Genomic DNA, 23555 nt, shown 5'->3' with positions numbered 1-23555 from the left:
TCCCAGTCGTTCTGCGTCCACACGTCTCTATATTACATTGAGGTGATAGAAATCATGAGTTGCTTCCTAATATCATGTCGAACTTCCTTTTTCCAGGCGTATTGCAGCAGTTCGACACGGCATGGACTCAACAAATCGTTCGAAGTCCCCTGCAGAAATATTACGCGGTGCTGCCTCTATAGCCGTCCACAAGTGCAAAAGTGTTGCTGGTGCTGGATTTTGTGCACGAACTGACCTCTCGATTATGTTCCATAAATGTTCGATGGGATGCATGTCGAGTGATCTGAGTGGCCAAATTATTCTCTCGAATTATCCAAAATGTTCCTAAAACCAACTGCGAACAATTCTGGTCCGGTGGTACGACGAATTGTCATCCATAAAAATTCCGTTGCTGTTTGGGAACGTGAAGGCCGTGAATGGCTGCCAAAGTTCCAAATTAGCTGAACAGGACAGTTTCTGGTCAGTCATCGGTTCAGCTGACCAGAGAACACATCACATTCCGTGCAAACGAGGCCCACTCCGTTATGGAGCCACCACCAACTTGCACAGTACGCTGTTAACAACTGCCGGCCACGGTGGTCTCGCGGTTCTAGGCGCGCAGTCCGGAACCGCGCAACTGCTACGGTCGCAGGTTCGAATCCTGCCTCGGGCATGGATGTGTGTGATGTCCTTAGGTTAGGTAGGTTTAAGTAGTTCTAAGTTCTAGGGGACTGATGACCACAGCTGTTAAGTCCCATAGTGCTCAGAGCCATTTGAACCATTTGTTAACAACTTGGGTTCATGGCTTTGTGGGATTTGCACCACACTCGAACCCTACCATCAGCTCTTACGAACTGTAATCGGAACTCACCTGACCAGGCCACGGTTTTCCAGCCATCAAGGATCCAACCGATACGGTCACAACTCAGGAGAGGCGCTGCAGGCTATGCCGTGCTGGTAGCAAAGACACTCGCGTCGGTCGTCTGCTGCCATAGCACATTAACGTCAAATTTCGCCGCACTGTCCAAAAGGATATGTTCCTCGTTCGTCCCACATTGATTCCTGCTGTTATTTCACGCAGTATTGTTTGTCTGTCAGCACTGACAACTCTACGCAAAGATCTCTGCTCTCCGTCGTTAAAGGAAGGCCGTCGGTATTCTCGGCGCAGTCTTGACACTGTGAATCTCGGAATATTGAATTCCCTAACGATTTCCGAAATGCAGTGTCCCATGCGTCTGTCTCCAACTACCATTCCCCGTTCAAAGTCTGTTAATTCACGTCGTGCGGCCATAATCAAGTCGGTAACGTTTTCACATGAATCATTTGAGTGTAAAGGACAACGCTGACAATGTATTGTCGCTTTGTGTTTTGTGTATGTGATACTGCCACCATTTGTATATGTTCACATCGCTATACCATGAATTTTGTTATATCAGTGTAAAATAGTGTACAGGTCTTGTGTGAATCCCAGGTCTACCTTCAGGTCGTCATATAAAACAAACTCAGTTAACGTAAATGGTATCGATATCTGTCTTCAACATCTATGACACACTGGTGCCTTCTTCCGACATAAGAGAAGGTCATGTGTTAAGAAGCAATGTTCCACTTTAAGCCTTGTCAGGGCTACCTCCTCAGCTGGTCGAGGCTGGAAGACTTAGAAAAGCGCGATTCAGACCAGTGCGACGTACTAACTCTATTGTACCTAATGAAACAACATCGACAGCTCGCTCAATTTAGGTCATCCAGTGGATGTGATTTTGCCGTACACACTGCGTTCTTGACAGCAAACCAAACATGGAATTCTAAAGGAGTTAAGCCCGGTGATCGATATGGACCCTCCGTAACACTTCCTCTTTGTCCCATTCATTTCAGAAGAACTGTGCGACTGAGAAAATCTCTCACATCAAGTTGAACTTGACATGGCACCCCCTTTCTATGGAAAGTAATAATCTCTATTGTCAACAATGTTAAGACATGTGGTTATCATGTACAACATTTCTAGGTAATAGTTACCTGTGACAGTCTTTTCATAGATTTACGGACAGATTAATCCTCTAGCCGACAAACCATAGCAGACTGGTAATCCTGGTAGATTAACATGTCTTTGTCCAGTTGCGCATGCATTTAGCTCGTGGCGATTAATTAATCCTTTAAGTTTAAATGTAGCTTCATCTGAGCAATGTTTTAGATCCCGGAAACGTTCATCCTTTTCATTATAAAAATTCAATACAATTTTCGATACCATTCGTGTTCAGAGCATGGAGATGTATCCGACTGTAAGGCTTCTGTGAGTCCACATAATTTCGTGAACGCAGTTTTCCCTGATACCAATCTCACGAGAGCATTTTCAGGATTGTGTGTAAGCCACATTCATTGCATAAACACTTACGTTTTCTGATGACCGCATATTTCTTACATTTAGTCCCTTCTCAAATCGTGCACCGTTCCATCCATTTCGAACTTGTCTCATATTCTTATGATTGTTAACATTGAAGGTGGAGTTTCAATTCTCCAACGTTTTCAGCCAAACTCATGCTGTATGTACTACCTGACGAAAAAGGTGAAACATCCAGAAGACATAGTCTGATGTTAATGTAACTTCATATATGAGTGCCGGACGACCATAATCATCATTCCGGTGATTTGAAGTCGCGCGTCTGCTTGAAGGGCGCCAGACTTGTGGGCGCTGACCCGCAACTAGCTTACGCTTCTAAGCCGTCGATTGAGCGCCCTCTGTGGCGGACACGCGGTGCACGGCTGAGGCGAGGAGCTGTTCTCAGCTCTGTGACTTGGTGCCAGGGAGACCTTCTGGTGTGATCGCCAAAGCGGCGTCGTGCGGCTTAGGCGTAATAGGGCACAGTGTTAATGGTTGGTGTCCGTGGCCACATCGCTGGTCTGCAGCTTCTGAAGATGTGAATTCTGCATGACTTGTCAGAGTTATCACTTTGAAATAATTCTATTACAATAGTGGGCGCGGTTATTTGCGCAAAATGCGGACACCCTGTTACTGAATGGCGACAGTTCACTGGGAGTTCCTTCGCTTCGTTGTTTAGGCGATAGTTCTCTAATGGTTTGCGTAAAGAATCTTACAGTGGAAGGGGGTATGTGTAACAACCAGGACAGAAAATTTATGGAAACATTTGGATAACAGACGCCACAAATTACCTATGCACATTGTGTGGTGGGTCGCGTGAATCATCTACGGGCGCGGAACAAGGCCAGTGTTGTTCGAGTCTTGTGCGATGCACAGAGTGAGGTCCGCGCCACATGTTCGAGCGTAGTCCTTGTTATAATGGTTGTTACAACGATGTTTTATAACGATGTTTTACACCCTTGTGTGAGAATGTGATAACAGATTTAACGCGTGTACGTTGATTGTGCAAACTTATATTGTAGTTACGATTTTTGTTGAGACTCATCTCTTGGGTACTGCACGCGCGATAAAAGCGGAGGGTTTACCCCGTCAACGGCAGTGCGTGTGGAAGTATCATTACGCTGTTTGAATTCTAGTGAAAAAGTATTTTAAGTTCAAATGGTTCAAATGGCTCTGAGCACTATGGGACTTAACATCTGAGGTCATCAGTCCCCTACACTTAGAAGTACTTAATCCTACCTAACCTAAGGACATCACACACATCCATGCCCGAGGCAGTATTCGAAACTGCGACCGTAGCGTAGACTGAAGCGCCTAGAGCCGCTCGGGCACAACGGCCGGCGTATTTTAAGTGTGAGCAAAAAACTGATGATTTTGTAGGTGTGATAAAATGCAGTCTGCGCAGACTTTCTATACTGGTTGTCAGAGTTATATTTAAGTTAGTTACAAGCACTAGTAAAAGAATTTCTTTTTGTGCTCAGCGAGGCCGCCTCCTAATTCTAAAACTAGATGTGGTGCACCACGGACACTTAGGCTAGTAAAGTTTACTACGTATATGACAAATATTAACATCTCTGCGCTAGAAATAACTTGGGCTGCTGATGTTTTGGCTTGTAGAGTGCGTATCGGGTAACACCCTACAGTTAAGGTGGTGCGATGGGCAGGGCACTGGTAGCTCTGTGTTATGTGTGTTGTGTCCGGTAGTGATTAGTGACCAGCGGTCATTAATTGTTGCATGTGATACAAGTTCTTATTGCGGAGTGATTCGTCGTCGACTAGAAGAAGGTAAATAAATCATGAATTGACTTACCTTTGATTATTTTATATCGGAAGTCTGTTAAAAGGGAACGTTAAGCCTTGACATTAATAATAATCGAAATTTGAGTGTGTATTATCATATGATTAAAATTTAAGCTTTCGAATAATGGTTGCGTTTGGACTCAGTTTTGAAACATTGTTTTATTAAATGAGAATATGTGGGTTTTAGAAAGCGTTACTTTTCTTAGGGTTTAGAGTTTTGTTGATATTGCAATTCTAAAATTTTAAACGGATAATTCCTTCATAATATCTTCGATATAAAGTTGTCTTGTCTTTCGAAATTCAACGTAAGCATTGCGTTGTCTGCCGTATTTAAGGACTGGTGAAGTGGTTGAGCCGTGGTTATTATACCGATCACAGTTACAGGAAGCTGTTTGTGGTTATTACTGGGGGGATCGGTGGTGCTCAACGCCTTACAAGCAGTCGGTCCCGCAGTGTAGCCTTCAAGATTACTGAGCCTGCCACAAATAAAAGTTTCCATAAATGATATTCAGCTCAACTTGCGATTTAATAAAACCCAGCACTCCACTCCCGACTATTAAGAATCTGTGTTCAGTCGGTAACAGAGTACGATTGTGCCAGTGGAATACTGATGACAATGGAGATTGTTACTTTCAACAGGATGGGGTACCATCTCAAGTTGATGTGAGGGAATTTCTCAGTCGCACAGCTCTTACGAAATGGATGAGACGAAGAGGAAGTGCTATAGAGTGTCCAGCTCGATGACTAGGTTTAAACGCTTTAGTCTCTCACGTTCGGTTTCAACACAGGGTGCACGACAAAATCACAAACACTGGATAAGCTAAACTGAGCGAGCTTACGATGTTGACTAAGGTTGGGCTGGTAACTTAGAACTTGTTTTGTGATAAGTTCTAATTTGTTTCAATGTGGGCGCACGTACTGTACGGGATCCGCAACTTCTCCGACAGGAGGAACTGTGATACGAATTACCTGTCCAAGAAAATGATTGTGAGGGTACAGTATCACAACAAATTAATATGTTTGAACAAGTAGTCGGTGATCCTGTCCGTCAATAGCAAAACGGTGAGTGAGGCGCTGGCTCCTATAACAGCATCTGTTGCAGAAGTGCAACTTCTTAGTGAACTTTTTCATGTTGGGCCACAATCATTAGCCCAGCAGAGAAGGCTGAACGGCAGGGTGTTTCTTTATTGGAAAAGGTTGAGAGATGTAAGCGAGGCTAGTGGAGACAAGAATCCACATCAATAATTGGGACAAGTGGAGGCATCTTTAAGTAACTTAACGTAGTGTTTAGGATCGGGTAGCGCACAAGGTAGCACCTGAAGATGGCGGGCTGTTGTCTCGCTGAAATATTGTGCGATTTTTACAATATAATCCGGCGTAATTCCTAGGAACCTATCAAGCAGATGCAGCGCCGGGAAAGCCTCAAACAACACACATTCGGATTTACTTTAATACGTGTCTGCAAATTACTGTCGAATGTCAGAGTTGTAAGAGGCCATCTTTCAGCATGACTCAGACTCGATCACTCCTGTTGCATTCTACATTGTGCTAAGCAAGTGACCACTGTGCAGCTCCCCCTTCTGGTATTTTCTCCATTTCTGGCCATGCTGCTCATCTTCGCACCTGGCTGACTGGTACCTGTCACCTAGCCTGACCGGTCGTGGCCCGCCCTGAGCCCTGGGCCCACTAGCGTCCTGCCATTCAGCAAACTCACCTTACCTCGTACCAACTTGAGGTGGCCGATTAGCACATCTACATACACGTAACGTTACATTCCCAAACAGTCCATCACCACCTCCAGGAATTAATGTAACATGTCTAACAAAGCCTTCCTCTGTTCTGGGCTCAAATGCAACATGGGACTACTGGATTGGACGGTACCTGCTTTAGGTAGACACTGATGTTGACACCAAGGATATTTGACATCTGGTCGAAATTTGAACGGAATGGCAGTATCAACTTAATCTAACACACAACCCATTTTCCTCAGAAAATCATGCTGAAGGATGACAATCACAACCAACCCCCTAATAACGCTAAATTGGTTAGGCGAACTGAACTCTTGAAATCTGTCATAACGAGCAATCCTTATTACCGTGGGAATAACATCACCAGTAACACTTCATGAGCTTAAATCAGAGTTATCAAGACTCTCCAGGTTGATGTTGTTGTCACAACAACAACAGTCTTGGAAAGAAGAAGAGTCTTGGAAAGACGAACATTGTGTTGGCAACAATGAGTGAAGGTTGCTACCAGAGTCGAGCCATGGACAGACACCACCCCATGAAAAGGGACGCAAATCAAGAGTTCCCTTTACCTTACGTTTCTTCCTAACTAACCTACTGACATTATTACGCCATTCCACCATCCTCTGCTGACAACTCTTTTTCCAAGTACTCCTCAATCAGGCGGAAAATGATCTTCTTCATTATGCCAAAAATACACATGTTTTCAGACACAGAATATTCCTTTATTCTGACCCTTTCCGCAATCACGCACATGTCCTTTTTTATTTCATCGAAAACACACGAAACTGTTTCCAGAACCAAAATTGGATGAGGTCACCCAGTTATAGTATCGTCTACTTGTTTGTTGTTAACACAAGCTTCCCCACTCTTAAGCTTCTCGTCACTAAAGCAAAAATGATCAATATGGGAGGCTAGGTGATCTAATTCAACAAATGCCTGCGGTTTAGTGAAGAATAGCACCATTTACCTATCTTCTGTCTGAATGTTTTCACCCATATTTTTCAAGGCATCAGCCTTGGAGATTTCTAAACAAAGGGCTGGTAGTGTTATCCAAACTTCTTCAATATATCGAGCAAGGTCCTCATTACGCGTTGCACGTGAAAGACATAGGAATTATGTAACAGCAGTGTCAGCCCAGTAACTGAATTATTTGCTCACTAGCATATACAGCAAGACTCGAGATCCCTTCCAGGAGAATGGATAAAGTATTGGGTATCTTATTATACAGCCCCCAACCTTCTATACCATTGCCAACATTATTAGGCTTATTCAGCATTTCATTTGTCTTGCCAGAAACATGAGTATCTTCCAAACTTTCGTTAACCTGCTAATTCAATAAATTACTTTCCAATTGTAGTTTCATTACTTTACACATCAGCAACGAAGATTCCGTGACCTTAATCAAATGATTTACTTGAGCCTGCATTCGAAGCACTTGGGCCAGGCTAGGAAATTTCTTCTCCAACAGCAGTATACTAGCCCGCACGCTGTCCAGCAGACTACAACAACAAAAAGACTACAAAAACAACAGGCATCACCTACCTGACAGTTCTGCCACACTACCATCAAACTTTTCTCCACAGATAGCAAGCTCGTATTCCAGCTGCACCGTCGTTAAATAAGATATACCCTGCATATTTCTAGCTTCTATACGTCACCTAGGCAAAACCTGAAATGTAACATACAGAAACAATAAGCCCATTCACCAATAGACCACAATTAATTACACTGTTTAACCTAGTCCTACCGTTGGATCAGAACCCCACCACTTCCTTGTAACAGCATTCCGCTATCATTCACTTGTTTTGTTTAGTTTCGGGGCACAGGAATATCTAGGGTCATACACACCCATGTAAGAACCGTAAAACACGAAGACGGAAAAGGAGTAAAAAACGACTTCACGTTAAGCACAGTCGACTTAAGAAAAAACAGATAAAAACAGTTCCATAAAATACGCCACAGAGAAATGGAGGTCCTGAATTAAGATTAAATATCCTTGCTATCCGTGAAGTGGCAGGGGAGAAGAGAAAGTTGCAAGGTGCTGGGCCGAATTTACGTTATACATTCTGCTTAAAGTAATGTAATACACGGAAATTCAGACTTCAGTATTAAGGTCCAAAAATATTGTTTGAATTTCACAGTATAAATAACGTATGTTTTGTACTTCATTTTACAATTTCTGATGACATCATGATACAAGAAAGAGTAGTTTAACTGTCTGATGGTGATCCACGCCAAACCAAGCTGCAAATACAAAATTTACACCCTGACTATAGCTTAGGAAAAGAGGAGGTCTCAGAACTCAAATGGGTTTCAAAGATTTTAGATAGCAACCATAAAGAAACAGATCCACCTAATATACACGCTAAACCATGAGTTAAGCAACATAACTGTGCTTACGAAATTTTGACATAAACCAATTACAATACCGTATTTCCACGTGATCAAGGCAATATGAACTTGCAACTGTAATATAAATTATTAAACTTTGTAAATGGCGTTTTGCTTGTAAGGTGGCAGAATAAATTGTCAGATTCGCACCTTAAATGAGACCTTTATACATCGCAACGAGTTACCTAACGTAATTTGGGGGTTATAAGAACATTTGCCTATCAGTATGGAATGCAAAGAGGGATGACAGCCAATCAACAGTAATTATTACACCGTTCCTATATAATGCATGTCTTTGAGTGGAAGGTGGAACAGGCAATGCGAGTCGCTTTTAGTGAAGGCGCACTGTGGGGGTTATGACGGAAACCGCTTAAATGGGTGGCAAGAGGAAGGTCAGCGACAACGGGCCAGGTGATTCGAGCCGGAGGACTGCGTGTTGTGGCACATCTGCACAAGGGACAGAGAAAAAGCTTCAGAAAGCTGCATTTCGGGATTCCAACGGGATACGAACAAGAGCCAGTGACTCATTTCGTCCAGCGAGTGCGACACACGGGTAGGTCAATGTACTTTAGACGTCTAGATTGGCAGAAACGCACTACGAAGAAGAAAAATAAGTTTCGACGCAGTTTGATAGAAGGGACACTGCACACTATACGTTACAAGTTAACATAAAGCGTCAGCAACATTAACATTACCTTTATTTAACTTGTAGGCATGATCATCATCAGCCACGCCTTGCAAAAATTGTAATTACTGGGATTGGTAGAGAGAGTTTCTACAAAATAAAAGGGATATTCCTATTGGTCGAAATGGGCCGAGAAGTGAAAAATGAATGAACTCAAGTGGGGGGAGGCAGTTCTGCCATGAGTAGGACAAGAGAGAAATTTTCGAGGACTCTTCTCTAAACTGGCGTCAAGTGCAAAACGGAGCGCTTAACATTCTGTACGATGCAGAGAAGAAATAAGTGTGGACACTGCATTTACAGCGGCTGCACTTCAGCTAAAAATTAGCTGTAGCAACATTTAACTCCAACTGTGGAGAACTTAACCAGCCAAATTAGTTAATTGTTCTTGCGAGAACTGAGAGGCACTATAATATCCACGCTGCTCCAACCATGCGCATGTATATCACCACATAATAAGACTAGGGCTGGGTACATGTTTTCTCGCATATCGAGAAACATAGGGAAAGTTTCTACTGGAAAGTTCAGCAAAGGCCAGATTAGTTTTGAAGGAATTTCAGTGGGTGAGGGCGGCCTTGCAGTCGGCAGCACGTCACAGCTTAAGGTAAATACCGCGTGCAGAGGTGTAAACCTTGTTGGTTCATCAGCTTGCGTCCATTGTAAACTCGAGTGGTCTTGCATAAACTTGCGCTCAAATTTGGCACTTTGCTAACCATTCACCGTAGATTTGATTGTCATCCTAAATAGTACCAAACTTTGAACTGGAATCAGACGATTTTCGTAGTACTGACCAACATCATAACGTATGTGTAGGATCAATTTTGTAAAGAAACTTCCAATTAAACTTTCATAATATTGTGTTTAAGATTAATGTTCTTCCAGAGAGTTAATATTTAACATTGTTTTGTATAAATTTATTTCACTTTTTGATGTTGACATGATGCGTTATCAATTGCGCTGTTTTAATGTTATCGAGTTGAAAACTGTGTAAAAGAGTGTAACTTTGTGAGAAAAATTGCGACAGTAAACTTGTCATTTCACCTTGCACAATTGTTCTCAATTCTAGAATAAGCAAAATCGCACCTTACATGCTTTATGCCAACAGATTAAAGAAAACACAACGGTAATGACATAACTTAAATTGGTAAACAACATTTAAAACTTGAAGCCTGAGAACGCAAATACGAAATAACATAAACCACAGGCAAACAGCTTTTTAAAAATGTGTCTATCTCCAAGTGCTGATCTACAGTATTAGAAGGCAAATTCAGTCAGACAGATCAAAAATCAGTTATGACAGCTCGGAAATAAATAGCAGATTTCTGCAACCAGCAGTCCCCACAGTGCAAAGAAACTGAGTAGCGAAGTAATAATAACAACTGACTAACTATAGGATGTCAAATCTAAAAAAAAAAATACGTATTACTTAAGAGCCTGGCTCCAAAAAATAAAACACAGCTGCAAGTCCCACTGTCAAATGGCTGTTCTGTACGTTATTTAAAACATCAAAGTAACTTATACAATAAGACTAACTAGAAATAATATCGTGGCTACAGGCTCCCAGAGTGAAGAAGAACTGACAAGACTCCATAATAGTCCGCCACAACATCACCAACTTATTGCAAACTTCACAAGACTGCACGCCACGGAATTCCAGAACAACGCCGGCCCCGGTGGCCGAGAGGTTCTAGGCGCTTCAGTCCGGAACCGCGCGACTGCTACGGTCACAGGTTCGAATCCTGTCTCGGGCATGGATGTGTGTGATGTCCTTAGGTTAGTTAGGTTTAAGTAGTTCTAAGTTCTAGGGGACTGATGATCTCAGATGTTAAGTCCCATAGTGCTCAGAATCATTTTCCAGGGTAACACGCAACACATTGATTTGTTTTTCAGGATGCTGAAACAGCCCTTAGAGACACACGTGCCTCTAGCACAGGTAAAGCGGGCCATGCTATTACTCAAATGACAGCCACACTGAATGCACCACAACCGACTTCTCCGGACTCTGTTGCCTCACACGGGTCCTCGAGGGGAGCCACCTACTCAAGTCTCTCTAACGGCAACGCGCGTGTCCAAGTAGCCTCGTGCTCTCTGCACAAGAAACCCTCTGACGGCAAGTTTCGGAAGAACACTCGAACCATCCAAGGATATCGAAGGCGCAACAAAACCTTCGCAAAAACGATTTGCTTGAAGCTATCTGCTGAGGGCTCTAGTGAACCGTCTATATTCAAGGCGGAATGTTCATGGGTCAATGACGGGATGTTAAGTGCCATCCTACAAGTACAAACAGAGGACAGATGGCTAGGCAGCTGTCGTTGAAGTGAGCTTACATTTTATCATTGTGGTAAAACGGGACACATTTGCCGATTCTGTACCCAACCTAAAGCCAAAAGTGGGAACTGACAATTAAGAAAATCGTGGAAACCAAAGATCATTCGTTCGCAAGACATTGCACTATCGAGCGAGGTGGCGCAGTGGCTAGCACAGTGGACTCGCATTCGGGAGGACGACGGATCAATCCTGCGTTCGGCCGTCCTGATTTAGGTTTTCCGTGATTTCCCTAAATCGCTCCAGGCAAATTCCCGGGTGGTTCTTTGCAAGGGCGCAGCCGATTTCCTTTCCCGTCCTTCCCTAATCTGATGAGACCGATGACCTCGCTGTTTAGTCTCCTCCCCAAAACAACCCAACCCAACCGACCCAACATTGCACTAATATGGTGCCTTACGGCCAGCACACTGTCTTTCATTTGTTGTGAAGTTAATGATGAACCTCTTGCGCACTCCTGCATTCAGGAAATACAATCTTGACTACTAGTGTCCATTGGTTACAACTATATCAGCAACACTGCAAGCTTTCCCCAGTTTAGGTTGATGTAGGGTGATATCTGGTAACCCTTCCCTTGTTGACATAATTAATACCGCAGGTTTTAGGTTGTGCAATGACAATTACACTTGAAAATCTCAGTTTAGATTGCTGAATAATATTACCACCAAGGCAAATCTTGTCTCTGATATAACTGCGAAAATAGGTCTATTACTGAACTAGTCAGACAGTTATTTTAAATTAATATTTTGTAGAAGTGGCCAGCTGTTGTTTTGTGACCATCAAGGTGACGAACGTTACGAATATGCTAGATCATGACATCGAGTAGGAGTTCCTGAAATTCTGGACCAATTTCCCATTTGTCTAGTCAAGATAAGCAGAAAATAAAGTCGTGCCATGGTTCCTGATGTGCTTACAGAAAGTTTAGGGCTTACTCAATGTATCAGGTATAAAACACATGTTCCCGGTAACGTTCCTATTAGGAAACCACCATATAGGTTATCACCCCTGTGTGTGAAGCAACACAAGCAGATGATACAGAAGATGTTAGAACAGGAGGTAATTCGGCCATCATCATCTCCTGTACCGTGCTTGCTTGAATTGTAATGGGACAAAATGATCTGCATTTTACTAGAAAACCTGAACCAGATGACGAAATCTAGACTGCAAGGCTCGAATTTTTTTATATGGTGCAAATCTGCGCCATAATTGCGCACGGATGATGCGCTAATCGACACGTAACCAAACTGATCGCATTTCAAAGTGATTTGCATGGAAAAGCATAAAAAATCTTGCCACTTCAACAGCAAAGGATAGTAATATCATTTTTGGTAAATAAAATAGACTATTTTACGTTTTATTGTTATCATTTCAAATATACTACGGGAAAATAACATGAGACGCTTACGGTATACTAGACGAAAAAGCAAGGCAAATAACAAGAGACAAGAGGTGAATATTGTGCCCGAAATATTGTTAAAATTAACATCTAAATTCACAAGACATCTTAGGTGATGACAGTATTACGGTGCACATTGAATGTTTGGTTTCAAATACAATAAAAATAGTTCATTACAGTTCCTCTCCCCAACCTCGAATCATGTTTTGTCTCGTTCAGTGATGCTAGAATTCTACCACTCTAGATTTGAATCAGTCACATTACCACACACCTCTCCAGGAGACCTCCGAGCCATTAACTGCTTTTAGCACAGACTAGAATCTTAAAATTTAACCAGGTCCCCTTTGGGGTGTCCTCAGGGAGAGGTGTTTTGTCTCAGTTACTTGACATTGTGTTTGAAAGCATTATGTTGGTGACTGTTCACCATTACCTCGTTGATGTGGTTTTGTACAATGTTTCCATGGAGGAGCATTTGGAGCGTTTCGAGACCGTATTTGAGAGATGGAAAGTGGGACAAACGTTTAACCTGGATGTGGTTAAATTTGCGTCTTCAACTCTTGTTGTCCTATCTTCCTCAGTCGCGTGTAATATTACGGTATTCTGATAATTTTTACTTTTTGGACCGTCTGACTACAACTGAATGAAACACAGTTTTCGCGCGATACGCGTTCCACATTTATTCTCTTGAAGTCACCTTCAGTGGCCTAGAATATGTATATTTTGGGGTAATGTATCTATAGGTTATAAGCATTTCTGGTGGTTGGTTTTTACTAAGATGTAGTTTATAACTTATAGGTACATTATCCCAATTGTAAACTAAATCGTAAAAACATGTACATATTCTAGGCCACTAAAGATGCCTTGCAGAGTATAAAGGCGAAACGCGTATGGCACGAAAATCATGTTTCATTCAGTTTGAGTCAGACGGTCCAAAAAAGTAAAAAATATCATTATACCGTTAAATATGTGTTTTCATCAGTGCAGTTTTTGGGTCATATAGTCACCGCTAAAGGGTCAGATGTTGACAATGAGAAGGTAAAATTTATTATGATGGCGTGATTCGTCGGAATGGCTAATTTTTTTCGTAAATTTATACAGAGATCTGCGCAGAAGGTGGCTCCCCTTACTGTTATGAAAGAAAGGTGTTAAGTTTCAGTGGACAGTCTGAGGAGGCTGCATTTTCAGACCTTAAGAAGGCGCTTACTGCGGCCCCAGTTCTGGCTTTGCCTTCCATCGATAAGACCTTCATCGCTGAAACTGATGGTTCCATTCGGGCATCGAAGCCGTTTTATTGCAACAGCATGAGGAGCGCCGCAGCCAGTTGCTTTTGCTTCGCGTTCCATAAACCATACGGAACAAAGAATGGCCTATTAATTGGATGCTTTGTCTTGTGGCCTCCAAATCGGTAAAAGGAACCCATAGAGAAGGTTTTTAGAGTTTCCGTCGAGTAGCTACCGCATTCCAAAAGAGGGAATGTGTACATCTATTTTGCAGTTGATGGTTTATTGAGATTCTCCTGGTTCTAAAATGGTTCAAATGGCTCTGAGCACTATGGGACTTAACATCTGAGGTCATCAGTCCCCTGTAACTTAGAACTACCTAAACCTAACTAACATAGGGACATCATATACATCCACGCCCGAGGCAGGATTCGAACCTGCGAACTTAGGAGCCGCGTGGTTCTGGAGTGAAGCGCCTAGAACCGCTCGGCCACAACGGTCGGCTCTCCTGGTTCTCCCCTACCAGATTGGTGATGGTGGAAGTAGTGGTAAATGCACTGAAAGGGGGTATTTGGGGTGTTCGGCTCCAGCAGAATTTTGGTTGCCGACAATGCAGCTGACTTTCCTGTGAGGAAATTTAAAAAAAAAACAAAAAAACAAAAAAAAAAAACATCGCTCCGGCAAGAGGGTTAAGCGTCATTATATCACCCTCTTTTGTGGTGACAGTCAACCACAATTTTCGAGTGTTTCTCATTGCGGATCATTATAAGATAAAGATGGACTGGGATGAGACACTAAAGCGGCTTGCATGCGCAATCTCTAAGCTAAACATCAAAGTCATCTAGGCACTTCTGCACACTGGATGTTTTCTTACGCATCCAATTTCCAGTAAAGTAATCTGTGAGGAATTGATTATTTTCTGCTCCAGAAAATCTCCTGCTACTAACAGGGAGTAATAGTGAAAAGCATGCAACAATATAATAGCAGCACATTGTAGACACGAGAACTGTGGTAGTGAGGAAAGGCAACCTTATAGTCACCAGGCAGGCGATAAAGTGCTCATTAGAGGTTATGCTGCTGTGGGTAAGGCTAGTGAAAAGGTCTCGAAAAAACTGCTGCCCTACTGTACATCACCATTAGCTATTCAGCATTTCCTCGCTCTAGTTATTGGATAACGCCTGGTCAGTCAGACTAGTTAGATTTTGCAAGCATGTCTCCCGGATTAAGCCCGTCAGTGGGTAACCAGCAATAATAAAAGTTCCATGCTGTTTTCTTCAGGACAGTCTGAAGTTTGGGGATGGGAAGGGAAGGGGGGTGGGGAGGATATAATGCCAGATGTCCATCGCTGCAGGGATTTGTATTCGCTGATATACTTGGTGGGCGCCATGTAACACCGAAAATGCAGATAAAATACTTTCTGCATCATTCAAACGTTTTCGGCGTTTAATATCTGTTGATAATTTGTATAATACTTCAGATTCTGAAGCTGTAAGCTGTATTACAAAAACTATATTTAATAAGTAATCGATGTATAGTGTATTTATTTCTGACTGTATATAACTGATTGTAATTATAATGAAAATACTGTAAATTGTTGGGTTATCGCCAATGGGACTTTATTTAATTGTATCGATGGCAACGACGAAATGGCAGAAGCTGTGCCGTTGTTGACCTTTGCGTATGGAGAGTCTCCGTCGCGTTGCGAGCAGGGAGGAAGCAGACGAGTCTGAGTCATGAAAGAGAACGGAAGCGTTTGTTGGGCGTTTCCCCCCGACACGGTTTGCAGCTACGCTCGCGCCCGTGTAGACGCACCTCATTCGTTAATCTGCGAGTACTGGGAGCACGGTACGAGTGAACAGGCGGAGGAAGACGCAGCTGGCGTAAGACGGTTAACTGACAGATATAGGAAGTAATAGGTTTACCCAGTTACATTTATTTCACAAAGTATGACTAACTTGAGTAACAACTTAACATAGTCAATATTTGTTGGGCACCTCTGTTGTTATTGTCCTGAGACATTATTACCAGGCGGGGTCCCGTTTCCTTTCCATGCAATCATATGAAAATTAACTATTTACTGCAAGTTTTGTGTGTTTGCTAATGACCAGTTTCAGTTTAAATTTTCTACCTCAGTAACTGTTCATTCTTGTATTGCGTAACAGAGGCTAAACTAATTTGCAATATTATTATTAACTTCATTCATTTAAAGTAACGTAAAATTTCACTGGCAAAACTAATACCTAAAATACAGCGCAGATTAAGAATGTGCAATTTAATTTAGTCTGTATTCAGCTTAGAGAGTGACTTCTGCTGGCTTGGTATGTATTCTATTTTGTTATTTTTATAGTAAAACCAGTTGCTCATTTGTTTGAAAAAATTCAATTCAGTGTTTCAATAATCAAGAGTAAATTGCTTGCCTTTTTCCTAAATTTTGCATTACGTTATACTGAGGTTACTGAAAGTCATTTTTTACATAACGAAGTTTAAGTTAAGCCAGCCATTTATTTAACTAGTAACTTCATTTTATTTTGCTTTCAAAATTTAGTATTTGAGAATAAGTAACTGCAAACGCAGTGCTTTCTGATTCATTTACTTTATCGTGAACGGTCGTGCTGTGGAAAAGCATTACAAGCTTCTGTTGCCGCGCCAGTGATTATTTGCTTAAATTTCTTTGCCATTACCTTTCTTAAGATTCTCTAGATTCATTGCCCTAGCCGGCTGGCGACCGTTTAGTTATCCCCTTTTTTGGCTAATCAGCGTTTTATTTGTATTAACCCGCCAGGGTAGCCGAGAGCGCTAACGCGCTGTTTCCTGGACTCGGGCAGGCGCTCGGGCACCAGATCGAATCCGCCTGGCGGATAAATGACGAGGGCCAGTGTGCTGCCCAGCCTGGATGTGGTTTTTAGGCGGTTCTCCACATCCCACTAGGTGAATACTCGGCTGGTTCCCACGTTCCGCCTCAGTTACACGACTCACAGACATCTGAACACATCCACTATATTCCATGGATTTCACTAGACGCAAACAGTTGGGGTACACTAATTCTTTCCTGGGGGGAGGAAATCTGGCCACCCCTTCAAAATTAACATGACACATCCGATTAACCAGCAGACCACGAGAGTCGGGACTATCGGGACTATTATGCTTGGACAGAGAGAGACTGTTTTATTTGTATTGTCACCGATTTTTGTAGTAAAGTATACAATTATACATGGGACCCCCCCCTCTGTGCGGTTCGTGAGCGATTACACTATATTCCACCCATTTCAAAATTATCATAAGTATGTAGCTTAAGATTAGAACAGATTCTTCATTCAGAAGACTCTGCTGTACACTTTCTTCCAAGTAACCGGTGATATTTTCCTTCGATAACGATAGCCTTACTCACTGTAAAATTTCATTAGGCATTTGCGTTCACCATCAGTTACATCGCAGTCCAGTAGACCGATGAAGAAGGAGAAGGCTACAGCCTGAGGTGGGGAGGAAGGGGGCCGGGGGGGGGGGGGGGGGCGCTAATTCGCAGATGGCCTCTAGGCGGTTCGATGAGTGAGTGCCCTCTGCGACAGACGTGTGGTGTAAGGCAGCGGCGACAAGCTGGTGGTCATCTCCGTGATTTGATTCCATTAAGAACTTATGATTTGGACGCCGAAGTAGCATTGTGCGGCTCAGGCATGATACAGTAAAACTGTGTGTGGTTGGTGTCCGTAGCCACATCGCTGTGAATTCCGCATGAGTAGTATGCGAGGTCGTTGCTGAAAACTGCAGATACCCTGTTACTGAATGGAGACTCTTATGGGGACCATTCCTTTATGTAAAGTTTGAATGGTTTGTGTTACACGTCAGGTTGTTATTAACAGTATTAGTTAACGTCATTGCTGTAGTTGGTGACTGTCTCGTGCAGGCACACTCTTGTGGGCGGAAATGTGAGTGGCATGCAATATGATTTTGTTCCATCCTTGCTGTCACTGGGAGCTCCTTTTCTTAGTTGTTTTGGCGAGTATTCACTGTTGCTTTACAGAAAGGCTCCCGTAGTGGAAAGAGATGCTGTTGCGTTGCGCAGTGTCCAGGATTTATATTTTCATCTACATCTACATTCACTTCTACATCCTACTCCACAAGGCTCCTGATAGCGCGTAGCGGAGGGTTCTTCTGTTACCACTAACTGCCCCCCTCCCTTCCCTGTTCTACTCGTGAATGGCGCGTGGGTAGAATGATTGTCGGTAACTCTCTATATTAGCTCTAATTTCTCGAATTTTACTGTCGCGGTCATTTCGTGAGGTGTAAGTGGGAGGGAGTAATATTTTGTCCGATTCTTCCCGGAAAGTTCTCACGGAAAATCTCAATAGCATACCACCCTGCATGCCAACGTCCCTCTTGTAACTCCTGCCAGTGAAGTGTTTTAAACATCTTTGTAATGTTATCGTGCCGACTAAACGATCCCCTGATGAAACTTGCTGCTCTTCGTCTATGTTTTACGGCACATTCTGTGTGTGTTCCCTGTTCGGTGCTTTATACGTGTCATGTGGGTGAGTGGTGTGGAACTGAGCAGTGATATATGCAACTTGCCAACTCAACACACTGTATTTAATATTACGCCTTGTAGGTAAAATAGCACCGTAAAACACACTGGTAACGAAATATACTCACGGCGCTCTATTCACTTTCAGGTGACTATCAGTTACCTAAACCAACATACTTATATAAATCTTCTTCCATTTGGTAATGTTCCTAACAATGGCATCTGTTTTACAACGAAAAACACCGTCACAGCAAGATCACATTTTAGAAATGTACCAACGGTAATTGTTAATTGCTGGGTCGGCTCGTCAATTGGTTGAAAGGAACAAAATGTGACACTAAAGCCATTCATATTCAATTAAAATACTGAATTACTCAATGCATCTACAAATAGTTGAATATGAAATCAACATAAATAGGCGCGCAAGAATGCAAGAATTATTGACATGAGTTAGCACCATAAAAGCATTCAGGGCTACTGATTATCTCTATTTGTGCCAAAGACACCTGAATTTCATGTGTAAGACTTTTGCAGGACAATTCAAATGACTAGTCTAAGTCTGAGCAGCTGACAAATGCTAGTAAGCTGGGGAGGATTGATTCATGATTCCTTTAATGAAATCTGTCTACGATAAATGAGAAAACAACTCCTATTACTGAATAATTAGACACTTACGAGCTGCGGAGAGCGTAAAGCAGCGAAAAGGCCAAATGCTACAGTTATTCAAAATAACCACACCGGAGCAATGCCAAATTGCAGTTGGACGCCACTGGACCATGTACGTGTGCTCAACATGTCACCCTGCAATCGCGAACTCTGTTTGATAAATGTTAGACACCGAGTGTGTCGAACAACAAGTTTATTATCGACGACGGGCTATACGTACGCCAGTATCAAAGACGCGTGTCTCTTGCCCTCCGTCCCACTCCCGAAGGCTATCACGTGGAGGAAGGACCTGAAAATTTACCACACTGACCAATGAGAATTTCTCCGTTCCCTCATTTTTATAGTGGGTGTCACTGTACAAGCATCTTGCCGTCTTCGACTGAGAATGTCTCTGGACAAGAAGGCAGCTGTTTTCCCACGCTGTGTACGGAAAACCAATGGAGGCTCTAATAGGTAGATTCAAGTGGGAGAGTCCGTGGACGGGTCTAGCTTCGCACAGGGCCTCTCCAGGGTCGTCTTGTCTTTTGGAAACACACTTTGTACTTCTGGCTTAGGGACACCGCAATGTGAAGTGAGACCATTCGCGTCTTTCGGCCAGGGAAACACGAGTTTCCTTTCCCATAATCCCTTGCTTTGTGTGGACACCGCCAACAGACCTACCGCCAGCTATTTCTACGTGGCACCAACGGCGGAGAAATTCTGCTCTCACGTTTCAAACTCAACAGGCCTTCTGCTTTTCCCAGGAAAGCAATCAATTTATATGCTGCAGCAATCAGTTTATATGCTGTTGCACAAAGGCATGTCACTAAACAGTTATTATGTCAAACTATTTCTAGCAATTTGACATCAATTGTGCAGTTGTGCAGTATTGTTTTCTTTTCCTAGGTATGTGAAATAGATCCATTTACGTTCAGAGTCAACCTCCGGAGCTTGCACCATTCTTCAGCCCTCTGCAGATCATTCTGCAAGTCAGTTCTGTCTTCCAGCGTAAACAGTATTAAAGGGCTTCCTATGCTTTCTAGTAGATCATTTATACACATTGAAGCAGTAACGGTTGAAACGTCCCTTTAGGAAAATTATACATGACTGTGCTGAAACTGACACACAATATTTTTAGCGCAACGCAATCTGACTTTTAATAATCCCTACAAAAGAATGGGCCTGACTAACAATAACCTATACCTTTCACAAATCAATTACCTCACAAAAATCTTCGTTACTCAAACTACTGCAATACAGCGAGCGCCAATACTGCCAGCTAAATAAAAGATTCTATCTACTGAAGGCACTAACTACTGATAGGCATAGTTAGCAAATGAAAGATTTTGATAGAGAACAAACAATGTATTTACCTTAATAGGGTTCAAAAGTCATAATATATATAGCAGTTCATGACATCCAGTCTTACAAATGTACTGTCTCTGATGGACACACGTGCAGATCATCCGCTCTCAAAATTCCGCCATCTCTCTCTCCACATCCACCACTGCTGGCGGCTCACCTCCAACTGCGCAACGCTACGCGATGCTAACAGCCAACTGCCCAACACTACAATAGCAAATTCCAACAATGCAAACCAGCCACAGATTGCACGCAGCACAGCCAGTGATTTTCATACAGAGCGCTACGTGGCGGTGGCGTTACCAATATAAGAACCTAAACGGCCTACTTACACGGTACTATCATACTTTCTTAGGCTTCTCCGGCTTTTATCTTTACATCTTCCCATTTTTGTCCGTTAAAAGCGACGTCTTCAATTCTGTATTGAATCCATTTCTAAATCTGGCCCGGTATTCTGTAAGCTCGTATTCTTTTCACTAAACGATAGCGGAATTTTGTGGAAACATTTAATCAGCAGACCCAGCAAGTTAACTATGGACTTTGCGCGATGGGCCATGTGTCTGACCTAAGGGCGCAAAACAAAGACACTGTTGTTTGAGTCTCGCGCGAGGTGCTGGCATAGAGCGCGTACCACATCACGTGTTCCAGTGTTGAATGGTACTGCTGTTATTCTGTCTGACTTGGTTCAGTCAGTAGCAAGTCGTACGTTGTTCATTCTCTCCCTCTCTCTCTTTCTCTCATTCTCTGTTCTGAATGCTCTAATAGTATTTTACAGTGACGTTTTACACCTATGTGTGAGAACGTGATAACAGATTTTTAGGAATGTATGCGGACTGTTTAAGATTTCATTGTATTTACGATTTTTGTTGAGACTAATCTTTTAGGCACCACACTTTCTATAGAAGTGGAGGGTTTTCCGTCGTAGCGGTAGTGCTTGGGAAAGTATTGTACGATATATGAATGGTGATGAAAAATACCAGGAAGTACGTTTACGGTCGGCCGCTTTTAAGTATGAGCAAAAAACCGACGATTTTGTGTGATATAGCGCAGTCCGCCCGGCCTTTCTATACTCGTTGCCAATGTTATATTGCACTTAATTACGAGCACTAATATAAGATTTTTTTTCTGCGCTCAGCATGGCTGCCTCCTAACTCTGAAGTTAGATGTGGTGCACCACAGTCCCTTATGCTTGTGTACTTATTAGTCATCTAGCATAAGTGATACTTATGGAAATCTAGGGCTTTTAAGCTGGCCTGTTTTAGACTAAATCTGTTTTAAGGCCTGCTAAGCTATTTAAATTCCGCTGCGCGAGAACTAACTTGCGCTACTGATGTTTGGGCTTGTAGAGAGCGTAGCGCGTAACGCTGTACTATGAAGGTGGTGCGTTGGGCAGAGCACTGGGGACTCTGTGTTATGTGTCCTGTATTCGGCAGTGATTGGTGACTAGCATTTATTAATTATTACAAGTGATATAATATGTTATTGTAGAGTGATTCTCGTCGACGAGCAGAAACTAAATAAATTATGAAATCACTTGTCTTTGATTATTTTATGGCGGAAGTCAGTTAAAAGGCAACGTTAAGCTTTGGCATTAATAATAATAGAAATCTGAGTGTGTATTATCACATGATTAAAATTTAATCTTTCGAGCAATGTACGTTTGGAGCACAGTACTTTATGGTAGTGAAACATGGAGTGTGGGAAAAACGGAACAGAAGAGAATCGAAGCATTTGAGATGTCGTGCTACAGTCAAATGTTGAGAATGAGGTGGATTGTTAAGATAAGGAATGAGGAGAATCGGAGAGTGAAGGAATGTGTGGAAAACACTGAGTAGAAGTATCGACAAGATGATAGGACATCTGTTAAGACATCAGGGAATGACTTCCGTGGAACTAGGGCAAGAATTTAGAGGAAGACAGAGATTGTAATGCATCCAGCAAATAACTGAGGACATAGGTTGCAGGTGCTACTCTGAGGTTGGCACTGGAGGGAAATTCGTAGCGGGTCGCTTCAAACTAGTCGGAAGGCTAATAACTCGGAAAAAATGTTGACAGCCAGCTTGCCTGGGGAGAGAATACAAAGGCTATATGTGATCCTTCCCAAGCAAGTCAGTGCGTACTTACAAGCTAGAGGAGGTGTAACGTCATACTGATAAGTGGGCTCATACCATCTCATCCCACGAAGTTTATGTCACAAATATGCCGCAACTGCTTCGTTTGGTTCTAGTGATGTTCAGAGATGGTTTTCAAATCACTTTGTGATGGATATTCTTTTAGAGATGTTGCTGCAACTGACGTCCGGTTACATTAATGCACAACTTGTGTTTTCGTGCTAGTAACTGTGTGTAATGCTCAGAGCAATCAAGCGTTTCACGAAAAATAGCTGCAATTCTGGAAAATGGACAGTTAGGTGTCTTGGAGTGTCTATCGGTGTCTCGTACACCAAATGCTTAATCTCCACTCTTACAGAGAAATTCACAGGAGTGAATGTGGTGTCATCGTATTTTCCCACTCCTCCGAATCCCACAGTTGAGGGAATGCATTGTCTAAATGCTCTCTGACACACCGGCAGAGTGCGGTGGTACTCCATGAGGCTGGAATTATAATCGTTGCCTGCCTTCTAACGAGGTATTGTGCAAAGTTTACGGCAGCATTTCACGAAAAAAGATACGTTAATTTCCACAATCGAGCTTGTTAGAAAGAAGCTGCGGTCGACTCAGATGGCCGTGAACAATAACAGCACACCCGTTTATGGTGGAACACACTATTTGCCTTACGATTTTCTCATATAGAACACACTAGTCTCATTTTGTCATACACCGGCCGTTGTGGCAGAGCGGTTCTAGGAGCTTCAGTCTGGAACTGCGCGACCGCTAAGGTCGCAGGTTCGAATCCTGCCTCGGGCATGGGTGTGTGTGATGTCCTTATGTTAGTTAGGTTTTGGCAGTTCTAATTTCTAGGAGACTGATGACCTCAGATGTTAAGTCACATAGTGCTCAGAGCCATTTGAACCATTTTATTATTATTTTCTATACAGAAGAACAATACAGGATGTGACGTGTTCTCGTGAAAACACGAGAACACTGCAGATCTGGGCGTCGTACATGTCTTTCGGTA

This window comes from Schistocerca piceifrons, chromosome 2, assembly GCF_021461385.2.
Source record: "Schistocerca piceifrons isolate TAMUIC-IGC-003096 chromosome 2, iqSchPice1.1, whole genome shotgun sequence".
Lineage (NCBI taxonomy): Eukaryota > Metazoa > Arthropoda > Insecta > Orthoptera > Acrididae > Schistocerca > Schistocerca piceifrons.
Note: the sequence above shows the minus strand (reverse complement) of the source record.